Source organism: Myotis brandtii, unplaced genomic scaffold (assembly GCF_000412655.1).
Source record: "Myotis brandtii unplaced genomic scaffold, ASM41265v1 scaffold356, whole genome shotgun sequence".
In the NCBI taxonomy this organism is placed as follows: Eukaryota; Metazoa; Chordata; class Mammalia; order Chiroptera; family Vespertilionidae; genus Myotis; species Myotis brandtii.
The window spans coordinates 2,411,827-2,433,734 of NW_005363687.1; the positions used below are offsets into that span (position 1 = coordinate 2,411,827).

Consider the following 21,908-nt stretch of genomic DNA (forward strand, 5'->3'; position numbering starts at 1 on the left):
ATCCCATGCTTGGAAATGGAAATGCAGCTGTAGATTTATAGGCAAGGGTGCCATAACATTGCACATTTAGTATAGCTCGTCTTGTAAAAATGTGCCATGAGAGGGGATTTTTCGACATTAATAACTGTGCGGCCGTATGATGGAATATTATTCTACCATGATAAAATGATGCATTTGAAAAAAGTATTTAATGATGTGAGAAAGTTCTCAAGACATGCTAAGACAAGACGGAAATAAAAAATGTGTGCAGTTGTGTGTGTGAGTTGAACATCACAGGTCTCTTTAGCCTCTGCATACAAAGAGGTCACGTGAAGTCCAGATTGCAATGGTTTTACAACCTGATACCCCTTTCGCAAGGCAAATGCCAACCTGTGCGCAGCACCAAACCCAAGGAGACCATTTCCTTCATAGCCTGTCCTCCTTGTCAAGGCTCTTCCTCAGACCCTGCTGAGCATGTATTTCATTAGGACTCTGGCAGCTGAGTTCATTGGGCCTCAGGGATACATTCTCTTAGAAAGGAGATGCTCTTCATTCTAAAATTTTGCTTGGCTTTTAATCTTTTTAACTCTTTTTAATCCCCCACCCCAAACTTGATCACAAATGACTTTATTTCAAGGCTTGGGTCCTGCCATAAATCATTTCTTATGGATTCCCCAGATGCATGAAGTGGCCTTTAATCTTGAACGTTGAGATAAGGAAGCTGGCAAGAACACAACCAGGTAGCTAATGCCTAATTATGCACGATTTTTTGCTAGACCCTCCACCCAAGTTAGCTATCAATTCTCAGTTGTCCTCACTGTCTCTGTTTAATATGGAACTTCAACAGATCTAGATAGCATTCTGCTCAGTCATTTTAGCCTGGGTGCTATTTTGCTCACATCCATTCTACAGAGATAAGGAGTCTGGATTCTGATTCAGACCCAGCACTTGAGTAGGCTCCTGTTATCCACCAACAGATGCTGCCACCAGGGCCTGCCTGCCTGCCTGGATATCTGCATATTGATGCTTGTAGCTATATTCCATCTTCCCACCTATTTGGACTACTCTGAGGCCACTTGCTTGCTTGGTCTCCCAACAGCTGCCTAATAACACTGTACTTACTGGAACCCATGTTCTACCTGCCCTCCTGAATAGCTTCCCATTAGCAGCAGCTGAAGTTGAACCTCCAACATCGATCCCACCACAGCAGACAAGTCTAGTCCAAGTTCAAAAATCTTTCAGCCAACCGATGCATCACTGCAGTCTCACTGGTTTCTAAACTTCATGTGACATGGCGTACATACTGTAAGACTTTCATCTTTTCGCTGCTCCAATTTCTCCAAATTAAGTTATTTGGAAGGAATGGGCAGCTGAAACTTGAGTGTATTTTTTGGAAAATGAAGGGCTGATAAGAGAAAAAATATAGCTGATTTCATATTCTTGTCTTTCAATCTGCTTCACATGGGAGAATGGAGATGATGCCAGGTTGTTAAAAATAATAAAACCAATTACTTTGTTCCTCAGTGTGATTTAGTGCATCTTTTTTTTAAAAAAAAGCATAGATCAGTGAGTATAAACTGGTAGTCCTGTCACTGTGGGTGTACTGTGCCCAGCGCATCGGTTATTATTACAGCGCTGGATGTTTGCTCCTACAGGGAGCGAGAGCCATGCTATCTAAGGGGTCCGTGGCTCGGGTTTCTGTGCTGGTCTCAGCTCTCCCTGTCCCTAAGGGCGGAACCCGCTGATTTTCTCACCTATCCTTACACATGGAACAACTTAGGCTTAGAGCGAAAAGAGCTTCACTGGGAAGACTAATGTTGAGCCTCTTCTCACCACTGACCTATTTCTTTCTCTGACCTTGGTCCTAAGGGGGATTCCCACAGAGAAAACTGCTGTCCCCCAGGTCACCTATCTTGGCCCATGTCATAGGTATAGTAACTGTGAATTGCAAATGAAAACAGCCAAGCATCATTTGAGGAAAAACACAAGAATAAAACAGAGTCCCTGAACTAATAAAGAAGTAAACATGAAGAAGCAGAAGTACATCCCGAATAGCCTAGTCTTCTGGGTAAGGTGGTCTGCACTGCTCCCGAATGCTCCTCTGATCAGATGCCCATTCTCATTTCTCCTACCTGGGGAGAAACTCACCTGTTGCTTAAGACCCACGTGCAGGGCAGGTAGGGTGGTTAGGAGAGGCCGAGCATCCAGTTCCTCCCAGCAGCCCCTCCTGCACGACTCCCATCACTGATCGGGTCCCTCTGTGTCCGGCTGCTCACGTTGAAAAACACTGGCAGCCACTGCCACGTGTTGAAGTTCCCTGTCTGTTTGGAGCGATGATTTCCATCTTCAATCTGACCCTTCTTTGTTTCCAGAGGTGTTAGGAATTTTTTAAAGATCTGTTATTAAGAAGGATTTGTTGCATGATAAGAGGTTGTCATCTTTTCTCAGGGAGCATCCTGTTCTTCCAGCAGCTGTGTCCTTTCATCTGGTTTCCTGGGAGCTGCCTTTGGTAGTCACAGTCACAAACAATGTTTCACACACTCTATTGTCAGAGCAACATGTGGTCTCAATGTAAGATTTTGACAGAGATGTTCAGCCTCGCAGCCCCACAGCCCCACCTGGCACACCGCCTTGGCCTGGCGCCGCTCCCTCACCTGCTCCACCATCCCTCCATGATCCAGTTCTCCTCAGAGCCCATCAGGGCCCCGCAGCACCTCCACTGTCGCCTGCAGCCAGCACCGTGTCACTGAGGCCCGCCATGTTCTGCACCACCTCCTGTTGGTCAACGCACATAATAGTGAGCAGTCAAACTCCCAGTCTCCTGGTCAAACTCCCAGTGGACGACCTCCTGAGGGGACAATTTGCACATTAGGCTTTTATTATATAGCATAAGGCCCATCTACTTTCTTGAGGATAATCTTCACTTAAAATCAACTGCTTTTATTAGTGTTTGATTCAGTAACTGGGTACTATGGCCACATTGACCCATTAAACTATTACATATGACAAATGAATCAAAATTTCTGCCACTTGATATTATACGACCTCCTGAGGAGACAATTTGCAGATTAGGCTCTTATTATATAGCATAAGGCCCATCTACTTTCTTGAGGATAATCTTCACTTAAAATCAACTGCTTTTATTAGTGTTTGATTCAGTAACTGGGTACTATGGCCACATTGACCCATTAAACTATTACATATGACAAATGAATCAAAATTTCTGCCACTTGATATTATGGTCAAATATTGTATTTGTTGGTGGGGATGGGGAAGAGAGCTGGCCTACACACACACACACACACACACACACACACACACACACACATCACAGAGCGGGTTGGGCACCCATTTAGGAATTCAGACTTCAGCTGGCAGTTCCTCACTCCAGAGCTGCCAGAGAATTGTTTCATCAGACCGGGGACTAGAATATGTGTCTTTCGTTGTGTTGGCCAGAACTCAACACTACGGCCCACTGACTGCAAGGGCCGCTGGGAAACATGTGACCGGGAGGAAAACGAGATGGTTCTGCTGAACGCCAAGTGCTGGCTCACCTCCTAGGTCTCCTTCCTGCTCTGGGCACTGATCTAGCCCACACGTCTGAAGCACTGGACTCTGAAGCATCTTTGTTGGAAAAGGACGTATCAATATAACATAAACATAACACATTCTAAAGGGTTTAGCTTTAACATCTTAGTTATTAAACCTGAAGAACTGAATTCTCCCATTAAGGATAGGGATTATGAAAGCAAGCACATCTGTGTGCTGCTTGAAAGAAATGCACTTTAATGATAACTGAAGGTAGAAAATGAAGGAATGGGAATAGGATGTTAGTCAAGTACATTTTAAAAAAAGGACAGCACAAAGGTAGAAAAGAGTCTCAGTATTAATGAGGTGCAAGGCAAGGTTAATGGGAAGAATCAGGATAAAAAGGGACATTAGAGAATTTTAAAAGCACAATTTATCAAGATGATAACCAGCCATTGACCAATATAAACCAATCTACCTAGCAACTAAATATATGAGGTAAAGTACGTTAGATTAAAAAAGAGTTTGATACAAATGCAATTATATAATTACAATGGACACCTTCAATATATCTGTTGTCCATAGTTGAGGAGATCTGAAGAGAAATGTATATTTCCAAACTATGTATAAATACACTTTGAATAATTATGAAGGCAATGCTTATTAAAATACATTTCATTTTAAAAATTGAGCTATCAGCTGTTATAATAGGTATACATTTGTTTGGGATGCCCTGTATGTGTGTGTGTATGTTTCTGCATACACACACACACATCTTTCTCTCAAGAGAGAGAGAAATTAATTAAGACCACTGATACCATAAATAACTGAGAGTTGAGATACGTTTTTTACATATTAGTGAAGCAAATAAATCACAGACAATGGCAAAAATTATAAAAGCAAGCTAGCTGGCTAATATGTCCTGGTGAGTGATTCTTTTTTATGAGCCTTGTTTGTTTGCTTGAAAAACATTTCCTTTAGCGTCTCTGTCTAATTAAGTCCCATTACACACAGTGATGGACGCTGCTGTTAGGCCCTACTGCTGCAGCATCGCTCGTGGTGTACTCACCCAAACACAACGAGCTCATTGGAGTTAGAGCCTTATGCTGGGAAAGGGCAGTCTCTGGAGATAGGAGACTGGGTTTGAGTTCTGACCTTGTTATCACGAACGTAATGCAATGCCTCTTATAGACTCGGTGTATCTGGAATCGCCAACTTGAATTTAATATCACACTATTATTCATCAGTTACACAACCTTAGGCAATTTATTGAACCCTATCGAGGCTGAATGTTCTCATCTAGAAAATGGGGGAAAAGTCTCTAGGGATGTAATTATTTCTATAACTTCACCACCTTTCATCTCCTAGGATCCAAAAGACGTCTGCAGTCCCCATTTCTAAAAAGAAACTGTACTTATTTTAAAATAACTAAAAACCCAATTGAGACACATTTTGCAAACGAAAGAAATTGTTTCCCCAAGAGAACACTGAGGGGTTCATTAAGGCAGAGTGTTAAATAACAGATCTAGTTGCTTCTATTTACCAGTTTCTAAAACAGTATCTGCAGCACAGTTTCAAGTATCACAGGCTTGTTCTGAGCTTTACACACAAGAGTCATAGTACTTAATACAGAATGTGGCTTAATGGGTGATCGATGCTTATTAACTACCCCCTTCCTCTAATACCTGCAAATAAAATTAGGTTGATGGCCCTGCATCGTTGCTCTTGCTGCCACAAACTACAACAGTCCTCTGGGATTTCGCTGCCCAATAAACACAGTCCTGATGAGGTCAAATGATTTCCTTTCCCACACATACATTATGGCTGAAAATAAGGAATTGCTGATCTACAAAGTAGGCTGCTATCCTGGGAGGAAAATGTCAATATGTGCTTATGCAAGAGAGGCAGGAGGGGAATTAAAACATGCCTGGCAAGCAAAGAGAGCACTGATGTTAAAAATTATTATTCATATCTGACAGAAGAAGGATGGAAATTAGAGGCATTGGTTAAGCTGGAAAGAGGAGGAAGCAAGAAAAGAATAAGAAAATGTAACATTTGTCTCTGGTCTTTGCCATATGCAAAAAAGAAAAATTGACATGGAAGAGTGTAAATATTTTAGCAAGAGGAAAAAAGACATGCTCAAAATGAGAAAGACACACAGTTCTGTTTTTAAAATTGATGAGAGAGAGAGCGAGAGAGAGAGAGAGAGAGAGAGAGAGAGACATCACTTTGTTGTTCTACTCATTGATGCATTCAGTGGTTGATTTTTGTATGTGTCCTGACTGGGGATCAAACTGGCCACTTTAACATATCGAGATGATGCTCTAACAAACTGAGCTACCTGGCCAGGGCCACAGCAGTTCTTTTTTATTCACTTTAAATGTTTCTGTGAAAGCCAACCACAAAAATTACTGAGTATTTCACTCATGCGGCCTAACATTTAAGCAACTATAAACACATGCACATATACATACACCCAGTTGAGAAACCCTCTCTAGTTGTTCCATACTTCATCACTACCACTAGGGAGAAACATTTCCTCTTAAACTTTTTATCTCATTTCCTGGGTGGGATTATAGATTCTGAACAACTTAGAGAATTGAATATCACCTTTTCAGTTATGTGGCAGAACCCACTATGGTTTGAATGAGGACTCTGTATTGATCAGAACATTCATGGGACTTTTTCTAACCAAATGATTGTGCTTATGAGTGAAGAGATAGCTGGAAAGCTTGGCATAAGATTCAGGTAAAAGGAGACTTAAAGCATCTGTGCCAGGAGAAGATAATACAGCTAAGAAAATACTCAATTTCAGCTTTCTGAAATTTGGGGCATTATAGCAGCAGATGCTGCTGTCGCCTTCCAAATATCTATTAGAAAGCATTTTATGGAACAAATAGAGTTCACTTTGACGGATTACTGACTGATGATTATTCTTCAATAAGCTGTTTAATGTTAATTCATGAAGGACTGCTAAAAATTCAAAGAAGATTCTCTACTTGAAAAAGCAGACCAACCAGCAGGAATTCAAGATTATGAGAATAATGTCAAGATACTACACACATGCACAGACACACAATGTAAAGATGATAACACAATAATCATAAGAAGAATTGCATATACTTTGGTAGAACAGCATATAAATACTTAGTTTCTAGAAAAAAAAGATGTCTATTCATAAACAATATAAATCTAAAGTTATCATTAAATGAACTAGAGGCCCGGTGCACAGAATTTGTGCACTAGGGGGAGTTGTCCCTCAGCCCAGCCTGCACCCTCTCCAATCTGGGACCCCTCGGGGGATATCCGACTGCTGGTTGAGGCCTGATCCCACACGGATCGTGCCTCAACTGGCAGTCGGACATCCCTAACAATCTGGGACTGCTGGCTCCCAACCACTTGCCTGCCTGCCTGCCTGAATGCCCCTAACTGCTTCTTCCTGCCAGCCTGATCACCCCCTAACCACTCCCCTGCCAGCCTGATCGGCGCCTAACTGCTCCCCTGCTGGCCTGATCGCCCCCAACTGCCCTCTCCGGCAGGCCTGGTAGCCCCCAACTGCCCTCCCCTGCCAGCCATCTGTGGTGGCCATCTTTGACCACATGGGGGCGGCCATCTTGTGTGAGGGTGTGATGGTTAATTTGCATATTACTCTTTATTATATAAGATTCTGCAGTTTGTTTTTTGGGTGAGAAGTTCAAATACAACCAAATAGAACATAACAAATGCAAGCCTACTATGTCTGAGAGACTGTGCTGTGGTACCAATTAAGATTATGTTCAGCTGCAAATAACAGAACACCCACTTAAACAATCAAATCATTAAGTTCAGTTTTTATTTGTCTGACGTGATGAAAAATGCAGAGGTGTGGGAAGTGTAGGGCTGGTACAGCTTGACAGACTGCCATCAACATTCGGATCCTTAAGTAATTCTCATCACCCAGGTGAGCATGTGGCTTCCATCTCCAGTCAGGCTGCCTCATAACTGCAGGATGGCTATACTGTCCACTCTCCAGGTGAAAGTGGAGGGGGGAACCTAGCGAATGGCTAATTCTTTATCAATAGATCAATAAAATTGGTTTCCTTACAAAGAGCTTTGCTGAAAGTCAAACCAAGAATTTGTCTATTTCAATGCTATAAAACAGAACTATGCCATATGGCCATCCTAAATGGTATAAGGAAGGCTGAAAAATGGAGACATTTTGCTGAGTACATTGACACTTTGAAAAGATTTTGGTAGAGAAGAGAATGGATAGTAAGTAGGCAAAAAACAATGCCTACAAAATTAGATATATTATCTCATTTAATCATTTCATAAACCATGCCTGTTTTATTTCTTACATAGATGATGACATTGAAGCATAGAAAGATTAAGTAACTTACCTAAGGTCACAGATGGTTACTGAAAGAAAAAACAGAATTAAAGCTCATATAATGAAATGCTAATATTTTTCTACCATACCATATTTGTTCAGGTACCAGAAAAAAATATATTCCTTATAAAGTCAATTTTTATAAGGAAAATATGTATATCATTTTCTTTATAAAAAAAACATTTTTAGGACACAGGCAATATCTTCAACATTTTTTGGGGTTTCTATCAGTCAAACCCCCAGTCCTTAGTACAAGGTTTTGATTAGAAGAAACCCAGAGTTGTTGGGTAACTCAGAGAATTTGGGAGAGAGATTTTAAAATTATTATAATACCTGCACAAGACTTCATAGAACATGTTATAGGGAATGCACTAAGCAAATATTTGCCAAAGGTTGAAATAAATAATTAAAATGAAATTTCATATATATGAAAATAGCAGTAAAAAAGAGAAGTACTATTAGAGTTGTGATTTAATTTGATATAAAGGTTACACAGAGCTGGAAAATATTAATGTATAAATTAGCTCTAGATCTGGATTTTACTGTGATGAATCTCATTCATTCACTCAAAAAATATTTCTTGAGCACTTACTTTGTACCAGCTATTGTTTTAAATGTCAGACATTCAATGAATAAAAAACAAACAGGTAGTTAAGGGTTGACTAGTGTTTCCAAAATTTATACATTGAAGACCTAACCCTCAATTCTGAATCCCCTTTCCAGATTGTGACCTTGTTTGGAGATTAAGTTTTTACAGAGGTAATCAAGTTAAGATGAGATCATTAAGGTGGGTCCTGATCAAATGTGACTAATGACCTTATAAAAAAGGGAAATTTGGACACCAATATGCACACAGAGAGATTATCGTATAAAGATGAATGAAGAGATAGGGTGATGCATCCATAAGCCAAGGAACGCTGAAGATTGCCAGCAAACCCCCAAAAGCTAGCAGGGGGCATAGAGTACATTCTCCCTCACAGCCCTCAGAAGGAACCAACCCCTCTGACACCTTGATCTCCGACTTCCAGCCTTGAGAACTGTGAGACAATAAGTTTATGTTGTTTAAGCCACCCAGGCTGTGGTACTTTGTTGTGGCAGCTCTAGCAAGTGAATGTGCAGTAGAGCCCCTCCCTCATAGAAATTGCACTCTCGCCTGGAGGAGAGAGGGAAAACTATCAAAGATACGGGATGATGCATACTTCACCCGGAAGTGTTTCCACAGTAACCTTCTCCCTGATTCCTCTGCTTTCAACTGTCGCTCTGTCTGCAGCCTCTTCCCACACAGCAGCAGAGAGATGTCTTCAAAGTCAGATGACATTATTCCTTTGCTCAAAAATCCTTCCTGTGGCTTCATGTCACTCAGAATAGAAGCCAAAGTCATCATCCAAATAAAAAATAGACCTGTGCCACTTGGTCCTCCATGAACTCTCTGACCATACACTACTACCACCTCCCCTCTCCCTTACCAATTCAACCACCTTGACACCCTGACACCCAGAATCATTCTACTTCCTTGGAGCCATGGACCGGCTGCTCTTTCTGCCCTTAATGCTCCTCCTCCAAATATCAACACAACTCAACCCCTCACCACCTTTCACTTTATGGCATCTTCTCTCTCCACTTTCCAATGACTCGCCCTGCTCATGTAAAATCTGATGGAATGTACTCATTAATTATGCATTTATGAGAGATATTACATAAAACAGTACTTTAAACTCCCTCACCCTCCTTTTTTTGACTCCTTAGAAGTTATTACTATATGAAGTATGTGTTATCATGTATCTTTGGTAATTTTCCCTCTCTGCTGCAGACTAGGATGCACATTTCCATGAGGGAGGGGGGCCTGGAGCAGCAAGTGGGGCTGAATCCTTGATGTCTGATGTACGTGGCATACTAAGCTAGGTGGAAAGTCTTTCAAGGTTGATAGCTACATGGTTTAATGAAATGAGATTCTTCCCATCTTGGGCAAGTCAGTCCACCTCTCTGAGTCTCAGTTTCCTCATCTGTAAAATATGAGTGTGCTATGAGGACAGTGAGGAGGATGTCATACAGAGTCTCAAGTACATCATTTGCAGATGGCCCTTTCAAGGGCTAATGTTGTGGACTCTATTCATTTGCCTTGCTAATAATGTCTAAATGATGTAAAATTAGAATTAAAAAAATTTTATTCATACTCAGCTCTAACATCTTCACACCATTTTGAAAAGGTTATCCCACTAATGGAATGCCCAGTAGAGTTATTATTTCCATTCAAATATCTAGACAATATATAAAGTTATGAAGACTATAGAAGAAGGTAGTGGGAAGATGAGGGTAAGAACTTCAAAGTACCTGGATTCAACTGAATTCCCAGCTAATTATAGGCATTATTAGATAATGGTTTCTTCCATTATTTTAATAAAGAAGCTTCCTTTGATTTTTCTACACTACTAAGAGTAATCTAGCTACTCTGGGGGAAGTCATTATGGCCGAAGGCCCTGCCAGTTAATTTCCATTTCTTTATTTCTATTAAATAAGAGAAGCTTACAGTAGTCCTTATGTTATTAACTGCTTAATGGATTTAGGAAGCAGGTAGAAAAAGAATTGTTCTTTGCATTTAAATGAGACAAATAACAGTCTCAGCTGATTATGCATTTAGGAAAAAAAGTTTCATCCTACTGCTACATTTAAAGTATGCAAAGTAATAAATTAATCCATTAGTTAGCTCAAATGTGCCCTTTGTCATGCTCATTATCAAGTATTCCCAGGTGTTCAGGGGTTTATAAATATAAATTGATGTGACTTTTAAGCTTGATAACAGAAATACCCAGCATAAAGATCATAGGCGATGAAACTATTCCCATACCAGTGCTTATAAAAATATGTTTCCCAATACTGGAATGTTTTATCTTGTCAGAATGAAACAATAAACCATAATTAACAATACAAACTATAGTGTTGCCATATTTCCTACCCAGTTTTCTCATTTTTCTTATCATTTTCCAAGCACAATGTTAAATATTAATTACCATGAATTTGTGCATTTAAACAAATACACGGATTTGATTCAGATACTTTTGTGTTTACAGTCAACAAAAATGCTTTGAGCACCTACCACCTGCTAGATAGGGCGCATAGTCTGGAAGGATGTGAGATTGCCAGACACATGAGCACAAGATAAAATTGAAAGAGCCAGGAATTTGTTCCTGGAAAGAACCCCTGTCTTGGAATTGTTTGATCTGAGTCTGAAAAGATGAGCAAGAGAAAGCAGCTCTTCCAAACATCTGGAGCTCTAAAAAGCCTGTTGTGTTGAAGCACTTGCCTTCACTCCACAGATGGAGCTCAGGTGCGTGTGGAAAACAGGCAGGGATGTGGCAGGAGTGGAGAGCTGGACTGCCAGGGGTGGCTTCTTCTCGGCAACCCTAGTGCCTGTCAAGACCTTTTCTTTTCTTTTTTGGAAAGACATTAAAGTAAGAACTTCTTACATGACTAGTCACCTATATGAAAGCCTCCATTGACTGAGGGGTTAGAATGAAGAAAGAAAAGGCTTCACCTATTTCTTTCTTTCTTTTGTTTTTCTGCCCTTCAGGTGATTCACAAATCAATGGCAATTACACTATGTAACCCCAAATACAGAGTGTGTGTGTGTTAATGGACACCTACTTGAAATTCCCAGAAGATCTGGAAGGCTAAGGTGGCAAATATAGCTAAGAGTAAACATTATGGTTGTAAACATGGGTTTTTTTAAAGCTCGCAACAATATACCTTCCAAGAGATTCAATGAACATTTACTTGTCTGCTGTCTGAGAGGCACCAGGGGAAGTGAAGAGGGGCTGTAGAAGAAGATCCCGGTTTACCTAAGTAGTTATGGTATAGACATATCCCCACTAGTTATAACTCAAGGCATCATGGTCCTACATCTAAATACAGATCGCATTATTATAAAAATGGAGCAGATAACATTATTTTAGGCATTCAGAGATGGCTTCAGGAGGAGGTGGGCCTTCAAAGACAGAATGAGTTTGTAGGAGGAAGACTTGGAAATCCATCAAGAAAGATTTCAAAGCTAGTGGACTTGCTGGAATGAAAACAGGTATGGAGGAGTTTCTGTTCCTTGTTGGGATTGCGTCCAACACTGGGTTCAGCATTAGGCTAGTTGCAGTCCATTAGTCCATTGTGAGGGGAGCCAAGAGAGTGAGAACCAAGAGAGCCAGGAGCTAAGAGAGACATGTTCTTTATTTAGGGAATTAAATATCTCAAATCTTTCTGTATTTGCAGTGGCCACACCTACTCTGGCCAATGACCTGCTCCCAGGTGTGACTGACAGACAAATAACTTCCTTATTTCACCCAGACTTTACTGGGCATGTGTCTCTTCTCCCCATGTCCAGGCCCTTTCCCCAGCGATCTGCTCTGCAGGGAATAGACCACTGGCTTCCCTGGGGAGTGTTACACTGCAGCTTCCTGGCAGAGCTGCCCAAATGGCATGCCTATACCATTGGGCCTTCCCTTTGCTCCTTTCCTGTTATTAATAAGTAGATTAATTAGAATGGTATCTTTATAATATCAATGTCTTATATCTCTCACTAGTTGATGAGCCCCATGAGTGCAAGGACCTTATAGCTCTTGTTCTCTGCTGTGTTGACTGATAACTGAGAGGAAAGATTAACATCTTAGACATGGAGCTCTCTAAGATTCCTTTCAAGAGTCCTTTTCTTTCTTCTTCCTCTTTTTCTTCTTCCTCTCCTCCTCCTCCTCCTCCTCCTCCTCCTTCTCTCATTCTCTCCTTCTCCTTCTTCTTCTTCTTCTTCTTCTTCTTCTTCTTCTTCTTCTTCTTCTTCTTCTTCTTCTTCTTCTTCATCTTATTCTCCTTCTTCTTCTCCTTCTTCTTCTCCTTCTTCTGTTTTTTTTTTCAGGATCCCCCCAATGCCTTGTACCTGGGAATTCTTCATATATTTGTAAGGTTGACTGAAAGCTAAATTCTGGGTGCTAAATTTTCAAATAAAATTTATAAGTTTGCTTTGGCAAAAAAAAAAAAGAAGAAAGAAAACAGGTATGGAGGTATGGGGCCTACTAGGGGAAAGGTTGGCAGAACAGAATGCTGAGAGAGGTGAGAGAAACAGGCGATTTTTTTTCATATTTTAAGTGATCCCCTGCAGGAAAACTTTAAATAATGAGCTACCTTTTGCATTGGAAGAATGATTTGTAATACAACACAAATAAATACCTTTTCATAAAACAAAATATAGCAAACAGAGCTGAGCAGGCATTGACAGTGGACAAGCCTGCCCTTCAGAGGCCACAGGTGCTGCCGCTAAATAAAAGCCCCCCTGAAAGAGTAGTTACCAAAAGGATAAAGCAACAACTGTCAGGTCTGCCTTGTCTTGTCCTCCACAATTTCTCGATAGTGTCCCTCAAATTTCAGACATCACTCAAAAATAAGCTTCCAACAGCAATTCTTGTTTGGGGACTTGATCCTAAAACAGCTACCCCAACCTATCATAAATTACACTATCTCTGCCGCTCCCACTTTCCTGGGTCCTAACCTAAATGAGCCCTTTTCTGACTATGACCTTAACTGGCCTCCTAAAATGAATTCTCTGTGCTACTTTCTTGGCATGGATTTTCTTTTTTGCTTCATCATGAATAGGCTGTTGGTCAGCTCCATCAATGAACCTGGTGTTCCAGGTAAATACTTTGGGCAGTTGGTCCAGGACCAAGAATTGTGTACCTCACACAGGTCCTTTGGGGCATCTTTTCCTTTGGTCCCTCTGTCTTTGGCAGCTGGGAAGCAGACGTCTCCTTTTTGGGGGATCTCCATGTTACCAAAGCCGTGATCTCTGTTGAGAGGTGGAAATTAGTTGTCTTTGTTCTTTGTTTAGTGGAGTGTCGTTCAGAGTAATTTTTCTTAAAATATGTCCATCATCTTCTGAATTAGTATTCATTATGAAGACATTGCAATTTTGAATTCAGGAGTATGAGTAAAAACATAGTATTAAAACAATATGTTAAAGGCTTTAAGTAATTAGTGTGCAAACTATACAAACAGATATAATGCTGTTTGCCACATACTTTTTATCCTCTTTGTTTAGTTTTGTTTTTTAGAAGACTTTCCCCTATTTTATTTCAATCCTTATGTCTATTAATCATAATCTCTTCTGTATGTCTTCATGGATACTAAAATAGATTGAAGTTTAAAAGTTAGAATCAGTAAAAGTATACAAGATAGCTATTTAAAAGATTGCTTAAATAGTTTGAAACTAGTAAGGGGTAAATCCTGAAATATCATGTATAATAATATTTTAATTACCATGGAAAATTTAATATTTTCCTTAGAATTGATAACTTGTTCAAGCAAATCTTAAATTACATACAGAAATCATGTGACAGCCCGGCCAGTGTGGCTCCGTGGTTGAGCATTGACCCATGAACCAGAAGGTCATCAGTTCAATTCCTGGTCGGGGAACATGCCTGGGTTGTGGGCTCCATCCCCAGTAGGGGAGTGCAAGAGGCAGCCATTTGATGTTCCTCTCATTGATGTTTCTCTCTCTCATCAGTGTTTCTATCTCTCTACCCCTCTCCCTTCCTCTCTAGCTAAAATCAAGAAAAACATAAAAAAAAAATCATGTGACCATGTTTGACTTTCTCAGATATTAATCTGGTGATTCTGAACTCCAAAATTGTAGAGTCATGTAAATGGTAATTAAATATACTTTGACTAGGGAGCATTTTCTAAAAACATTTGTCAATACTCTTTTTTCAATATCAAAAGAGTTGTCACCAAAGGTGTCACGTTACTTGGAATCCCTAAAAACTGAGGTGACAGAAAGCAAGCTGAATACGCTTTGAAGGAATACAGATCTCACATGTAGTGAGCAAGGGAGCTGACCAGATGACATTGACATTTTTTCCATTCAATGCATCTTTATCAAACACCAACAAAATGTCCGACTGTGATAGGCTGGAGTGATAAATCAGTGAGCAAAAGAAACAACTCCCCGTCAGTCCTGGGACTTAAGATACTTTTCCACCCTAAGCATCTCGTTTTTACAGAGGCTTATTGTCTGCAGTTATTAAATGAGACTCAGTAGCACTACTCTGCAGGCTAATTTTGTAAATTACATGAAATAAAGTGTGTAGAAGTGCCCATTGAGAAAATATGAGAAGGGGAAAGTCAATAACATCTGGCAAGATGCTGGGGAATGATTGTGAGTCTCCAGAGCAGTATCCCCTATGCAGTCACCTATACAGATTTACTAGTATCTATCTATCTATCTATCTATCTATCTATCGATAACATCTGACAAGATGCTGGGGAATGATTGTGAGTCTCCAGAGCACTATCCCCTGTGCAGTCACCTATACAGATTTACTATTATCTATATGTATATATATATAAAAGCCTAAGCGACCGAATGACGGGCTGACCAGTCACTATGACGTGCACTGACCACCAGGGGACAGATGCTCTATGCACAGGATCGGGCTCCCCGCTATCTGAAATAGGCCTGCAGGGATCGGGCTCTCTCTTATCTGGATCAGACCTATGGGGATCAGGCCGAAACCAGCTATTCGACATCCCCCAAGGGGTCCCGGATTGCCAGAGGGTGCAGGCCAGGCTGAGGGACCCTACCAGTGTACTGGGCCTCTAGTTAGTTATAAAACTGAAGAAGCAGTGGATTTTTTGAATGAAGGATTCTTTTATATAATGGGAATTCTTATTTAGTTTTTTAATCAATGATTGTGAACATGGAATCACAGTTGAGCCTAATGTTCCAAGATGTTTTCATTGGAAAACTCTACAAGCTATTTAGGCAAGAGATATCTTTGAAGAGCAGCCTAAACAAGAGTCACTCCTAAACCTCTGCTGTGACCCTGTTTTGATATTCCATTTTACAGAGCAAAATGCCCATCTTGAGTTTGCACTGCATAAACTCATGGCACAGTCTCCAAGGCTGCCTGCTTCTCCTTTGATATAAATGAATATTCTTATTTACAGGATGAGAGAAGAATGTAAAATAGAGGTGTGTCTGTTCTACAGAAACCAGTAACAGCTTTGGAGAAGAAAAACAAAGAGGCTAGGTTTTATAGCAAAGCCCATGGATAGGAGAATGGGACTGTTTGATTTTCTGGAAAAGTGGTTTTGCTTCTCCATGATTGATGACCTGTCTGGTGTGAGGCTGGCCACGGTAATAATGTCAGGGCTTACTATCAGCAGTAGAAAAAAACTGTCAGTTCTGATGTGATGGAGGAGAGAAGGGGATTGGGACTATAGAGCTGAAATGGACAGAGAGTCCTCGGATTTAGGCATGTGATGAACGTTGATTTTGTGTAAAATTGATTTTAAATTTATTTTACACATACAGAGCAAAGAAGAAAAACAACTAGAACAGAAAATTAACAGGAATTACTTCTAAGAAGTAGTAAGAAAAGTATCAATTCTTCACTCCCCAAATTTTATTCATGAATATATATATATATATGACTTTAGAGAGAGGGAGATTTGTGAGAGAGAAACATCAATCAGTTGCCTCCTGCATGCACCTTGACCAGAGATTGAACCTGCTACCTTTTGGTGTACGGGAGGATGCTACAATCAACTGTGCCACACCAGTCTTGGTAACATGTATAAATTTTAAAATCAAATGTATATGTGGTGATAAAATTATGTATTCAATAAGGCAATATATTTTAGTGGAGGGAGCTTAGAATTTAGAATCTAACTTGCATTCATATCGTAACTCTTGCACTAATAGCTGGAAAAATATTCCCGTTAATATTTCTCTCCTTGTAGGATAATCCTATAGACTCTAACACAGTGCCTAGAGAGAGACTTTACTGCTTGCCCTTCAGGAGTGAGCTCACTCTCTTGCTAGCTCTCCTTTCCTCCCTGTTGTGGGCCTTAAGGCCTCAGAGATTCAGGTCTGGCTGCTACTCTGTTTCCAGTTGCCAGATTTTCTTCCCCCTAATGACACAGTTATATACTCTGGTAGCTTGTAGTGAACCCTAGCCCCAACCCCCTGATTCCTTATCTGTTTTGAAAGGTATATATTCTATGTGTAACAGATGGGGATTGTATATATTCTATGTGCAACACACCTCACCATTCTTTAAACAACATTCACTGTTTCTGTAAATGCTGACTCTGACTAATATGTAGCTTGGAGATAAACAACATATTTGTATAAGAATCCTAGGAACAAACTTCAGAAGATACAGATTCTGACCTTCAGTCATCACAGCTCTGAGAGATTTACTGACCTTCAACTGTTAAACCAGGGTGACATAAAATCAGGATGATTCACACCAAACCATCACTTGACCAGTTTCTAGGTCCTCATCAGAATGAACTGTTCTGTCTGCTCGTAGGGAACTTTTCCACCCCTCCCCTTGATTTCTTTGTTCTGTTCTCCCTTTCCCTCTTTTTATAAAAACCTCTGCCTGCACTGAAATGTTGAAATGGGCTTTGCTACAAGAGTCTTCTATTTCCTCAGGTTACCAGCACTTGAATAAACCTCTTTGCTTTTTCACCAGCCCCTGTCTCATGAGTTTGGTAGGTAGCCGAACCTTGGGTTTTGGTTGCATATAGATCCATGTATTTATTCCAGAATGAAGCTTCCCTCAATAATCACATCCAGGTCTTCCATCAGCCTTTGTTCCCCTCCTACTCAGAGATCTAAGAGTGTATCCAAGCCTTTCCTAGCTTGCCTGGCTTGTTATAATGAACTTGGACATACATGACAATGTCTTGATATATGAACCTGATCACTTTGTCCATGATCTTACCTGGGAGCAAGCAGAATACACAGACCCACTGTTGAAGTATGAGACAATTACATCTCTTAACAATGATTCTAGGAAAAAACTAGGGCAGTGGTCGGCAAACTCATTAGTCAACAGAGCCAAATATCAACAGTACAACGATTGAAATTTCCTTTGAGAGCCAATTTTTTTTTAAACTTAAACTATATAGGTAGGTACATTGTTATTAACTTAATTAAGGTACTCCTAAGGCTTAGGAAGAGACACACTCAAGGGGAGAAAGAGCCAGATGTGGCTCGAGAGCCGTAGTTTGCCGACCACGGAACTAGGGCATACTAAGCTCAGGTGTTAGGGGTCAGCAAACATTCAAGAATCAACTTATCATCTTCATAACTCCAATTTTGACTTCTCAGTTTCGGACTACCTCTTTCTAAAGTGTTATTATTGAAAAGCGCTTGACAAGGATCGGTTGGTGGAATCTACAGAGGGGCAGATTTCATGGCAGTTATAAAGATAACTATTTATAGCCGCGATGTTTTACAGTTGAGTGGCTGGTTTCCTCCACCCTTATCTGGCATGTATTTCCCAGAGTGGGTACCTTAGATCACTAGGTCCACAGGGGCTTTATGCCAAGGTGGTTGCTTACATCAGTCTGGGAAGTAAAGCTACTGAACCCCCTCCAGGAGAGCCTTGGCACACATAGGAAGGCCTTTGGGGACTCTTGCTGTGGAGAAGCCTGTTGAACTTTAAGCCAGTATTCTAAATTTCTCAAGCACTGAATAATATTTTATGTAACATGCTTTTCCACATTCCATGAAACTAGGGTTTAAATACCATATTTTGGACTGTTACATGATAGAATTGCCTTGTTCAGTTACTTTTAATATAGGAATGACACTGGAACTCACATTCATGTCTCATTGTCCCAATGCCTCGTTGCAGTGAGTTCTTCGTCATAGGTTGGATCACAACCTGTCTCCTCCCTCCCTAAGATTGGAATCAAATCAAGTATTGTTTTTGTTACTGGTCTTTACCTTGCTCCTTTCCCCACTCCCTTCTTCCTCCGCCCCCCCACCCCCTCGCCCAGAAAACTGTTGGTCACCCCCGAATGTCTGTCTAACCTGTGAACAAGAGGCTTTGAATTGCTCACACACGAGTCAGGACACTTTGGAAATGTGTGGGCCTTGAATTTCCAAGCGTTTTTGACTTTACAGAATACTAAGTAAAAAACATAAAACTGAGGTCACCTACCTAGACCACAAATCTTGTGAATGTTTAAGGTATGCAGCAGAGTTGCTGACATTGGTTAAATATATTGCCAATTTTAAGATCCTTTGCTTCAGAGTTTGGCAAACATTCAGACAGAACTCTGTATATCCCTTGGTACACATACAAGCAAACAACTTCAAATAGGCCAACCTTAGTATAAAGAAATCTTACTAATAATCAATAAAGAAATAATGAATTGCCAATTTGGTTCCTTGGAGAGAGGAAACCCTCCTATACCTAAGGTGTGTCCTAGCTGGTTTTGCTCAGTGGTTAGAGTGTCAGCCCATGGACTGCAGGGTCTCAGGTTCCATTCCAGTCAAGGGCACATACCTTTGTTGTAGGCTCGATCCCCAGCACCAATCAGGGTATGTGCAGGAGGCAACCAATTGATGTATCTCTCTCACATTGCTGTTTCTCTCTTTCTGTCTCTCCCATTCCCTTTCACTCTCTCTAAAAATCAATAGAGCCCTAGCCAGTTTGGCCCTGTGGATAGAGAGTCTGCCTGTGAACTGAAGGGTCCCAGGTTCGATTCCGGTCAAGGGCACATGGCCGGGTTGCGGGTAGGAGGCATGCAGAAGGCAGCCGATCAATGATACTCTCTCATCATTGATGTTTCTCTCTCTCTTTCTCTCCCTCTCCCTCCCTCTCTGAAATCAATAAATATATTTTTAAAAATCAATGGAAAAATATCCTCGGGTGAGAATTAACAACAACAACAAAATGTAAGGTAAACAGGACAATAAGTGGTGCTTGTACAGTGCCTGAAAACAATTTGTTCTCTTAGTGGATTAAATAACTCTTCCCTGGGCATCTGATTACCTGATAATTTTGTAAAAACTAGGTTTTCTTCATAGAGAGGGCCAATGTATGCCCTGAGTATAAAAAGTGGCTAAAGTTCAAACTGCTTAGGTTCAATTGTGTTTCTACCACTTACCAGCAATGTGGTTTCCTCCACATGTCCCAAATTAAGGGAAATTTCTTGAACTCTCTCTGCCTCTATTCCTCATCTATAAAATGAGAATGATGACAATCTTATTCTCATAAGTTTCTGCAAGATAATATTTAAATCAGTTCCTGGCACATAGTAAGTGCTCAGTAAATAGTAGCCATTATTATATAAAAAGATGTGAATATTCTAAAAAACTATAACTTTTACATATAAAAGTTAATCAAACCATTAAAGATATGGAAATAATACACCATACTATGCACCATAAGGAAAATCAAATGTTTTTGCTTAAGTCCTGTATCTTCTCTTCCACCCCAGTATCTGTGCAGTTCTTGGCAAATGGTTTGTTGAGGAATGAATAAGTGGATGATTGGTTGATTAATTCTCACCATACACCTCTTGGTTTTCTCAGGCACCCTGGAATAGTTCCAGGAAAACTGTTTGCTTTAAGATATCGGTAATTAAGAGTTATGAGAAATACTGTGGTTTAGGTCCTATGTAACTCAGTTGACAAAATTAATTGCTTTTCTGTTGTGGTCTTCATGGATTTTTATTGATCCTTTTATATGAAACAAAGTCTATTAGTATCTTTAAATCTGTGATAAAGATTTGTGTTTAGCATTTTGAGAAAAGAATGGAAATGTCTGTGTGTGTGCACATGAGAGAAAGACAGATAGATTTTCATTGAGACCTAACATTTTATTTGTATGTTTCACTGGTGACAAAAATGTTGTTATAAAAATTAAGAATTTCCCTTTAAAACCCAAGGATACAAATGCCACCTTGCTTGATAGTATTTCTGAGCATTATAACTATATTGATTAGGTGTAACTTTTCTACTATGTTAAAAGAAAATAGATTTCTTTTTCTTTAAGAATTCTACATACACCTTTAAGTATTTGAATAATTTTCAAAATCTGATTTCTTCAATCTCAAAATATTGAGATTGCCCTCAAATTCATCAAACATGCCACCCACTTCTTAGTGCAATCTCCAGACTCAGAGCTTGATTCTCCATATCTCCTATCACACAGATGTGAAAGATAGTCCATGTTTATGGGTTGGAAGGATAAACATATTAAGATGTCCATATTACCCAAAGCAATATGCAGATTTAGTGCAATCCCCGTTAAAATTCCAATGGCAACTTTTTTGTATTCAGATTAATATTTTTTATTGAGGCAAAAATTCACATAACATAAAATTCACCATTGTAACCATTTTAAAGAACATAGTTCAGGGCTTTAGTATACGCACATTGTTGTGCAACCATCATCATTATCTAACTCCAGAACACTTTCATCACTCCAAAAAGAAACCCTGCCCCACTGAGCAGTCCCTCTCCATTTGTCCCTTCCGCCACCCCTGTGCCCCGCTGGCAACCATTAATCTACTTTCCTTGTCTATAAATTTGCTTCTTCTGGACATTTAATATAAATGGAACTATACCACATGTGTCCTTTTATGCATCTAGCTTTTCAGTATGATGCTTTCAAAGTTCATGCATGTAGCAAATATCAGTATGTCATACATTTTTATGCCAAATCACTTCCCATTATATGGATAATATCACACTTTGTTTCTCCTTTCATAAGTTGATGGACATATGTGTTGTCTCCACTTATTGACTATTACAATTAATGCTGCTGTGGTATACAAGTATCTGTTTGTGTCCTTCTTATTCTGCTGTTTTTATTGAATTTAAAAAATGTGTGTGTGTGTGTGTTTCTGCTTAATCCCCTCACTGCCTTTCATTTTTAAAGAAATAGAACAAAATATCATGAGATTTGGCCCTGGTTGGGTAGCTCAGTTGATTAGAGTGTCATCCTGATATGCCGAGGTTGTGGTTTTGATCCAGTCTGGGCACATATAGGAATCAACTAATGAATGCATAAATAAGTGAAACAAAAACAAACAAACAGTGGTCTCTCTCTCTCTTCCTTTGTCTCTCTTTATAATCACTAAAAATAAATTTTAAAAAATTATGTCATCAAATTGGTATGGAATCAGAAACCCAGAATAGCCAAAGCAATCCTGAGAAAAAAGAACGAAGTTGGAGTTATCACACTCCTGA

General features: G+C 40.0%; 1 protein-coding gene across 1 annotated transcript in view; it reads left to right on the forward strand.

Moving 5' to 3' along the window:
* The window catches only part of NRG3 (neuregulin 3), a 1,093,034-nt gene that overhangs the window by 948,763 nt on the left and 122,363 nt on the right, over positions 1-21,908 (forward strand). The gene's annotated exons all lie outside the window — the stretch shown is intronic.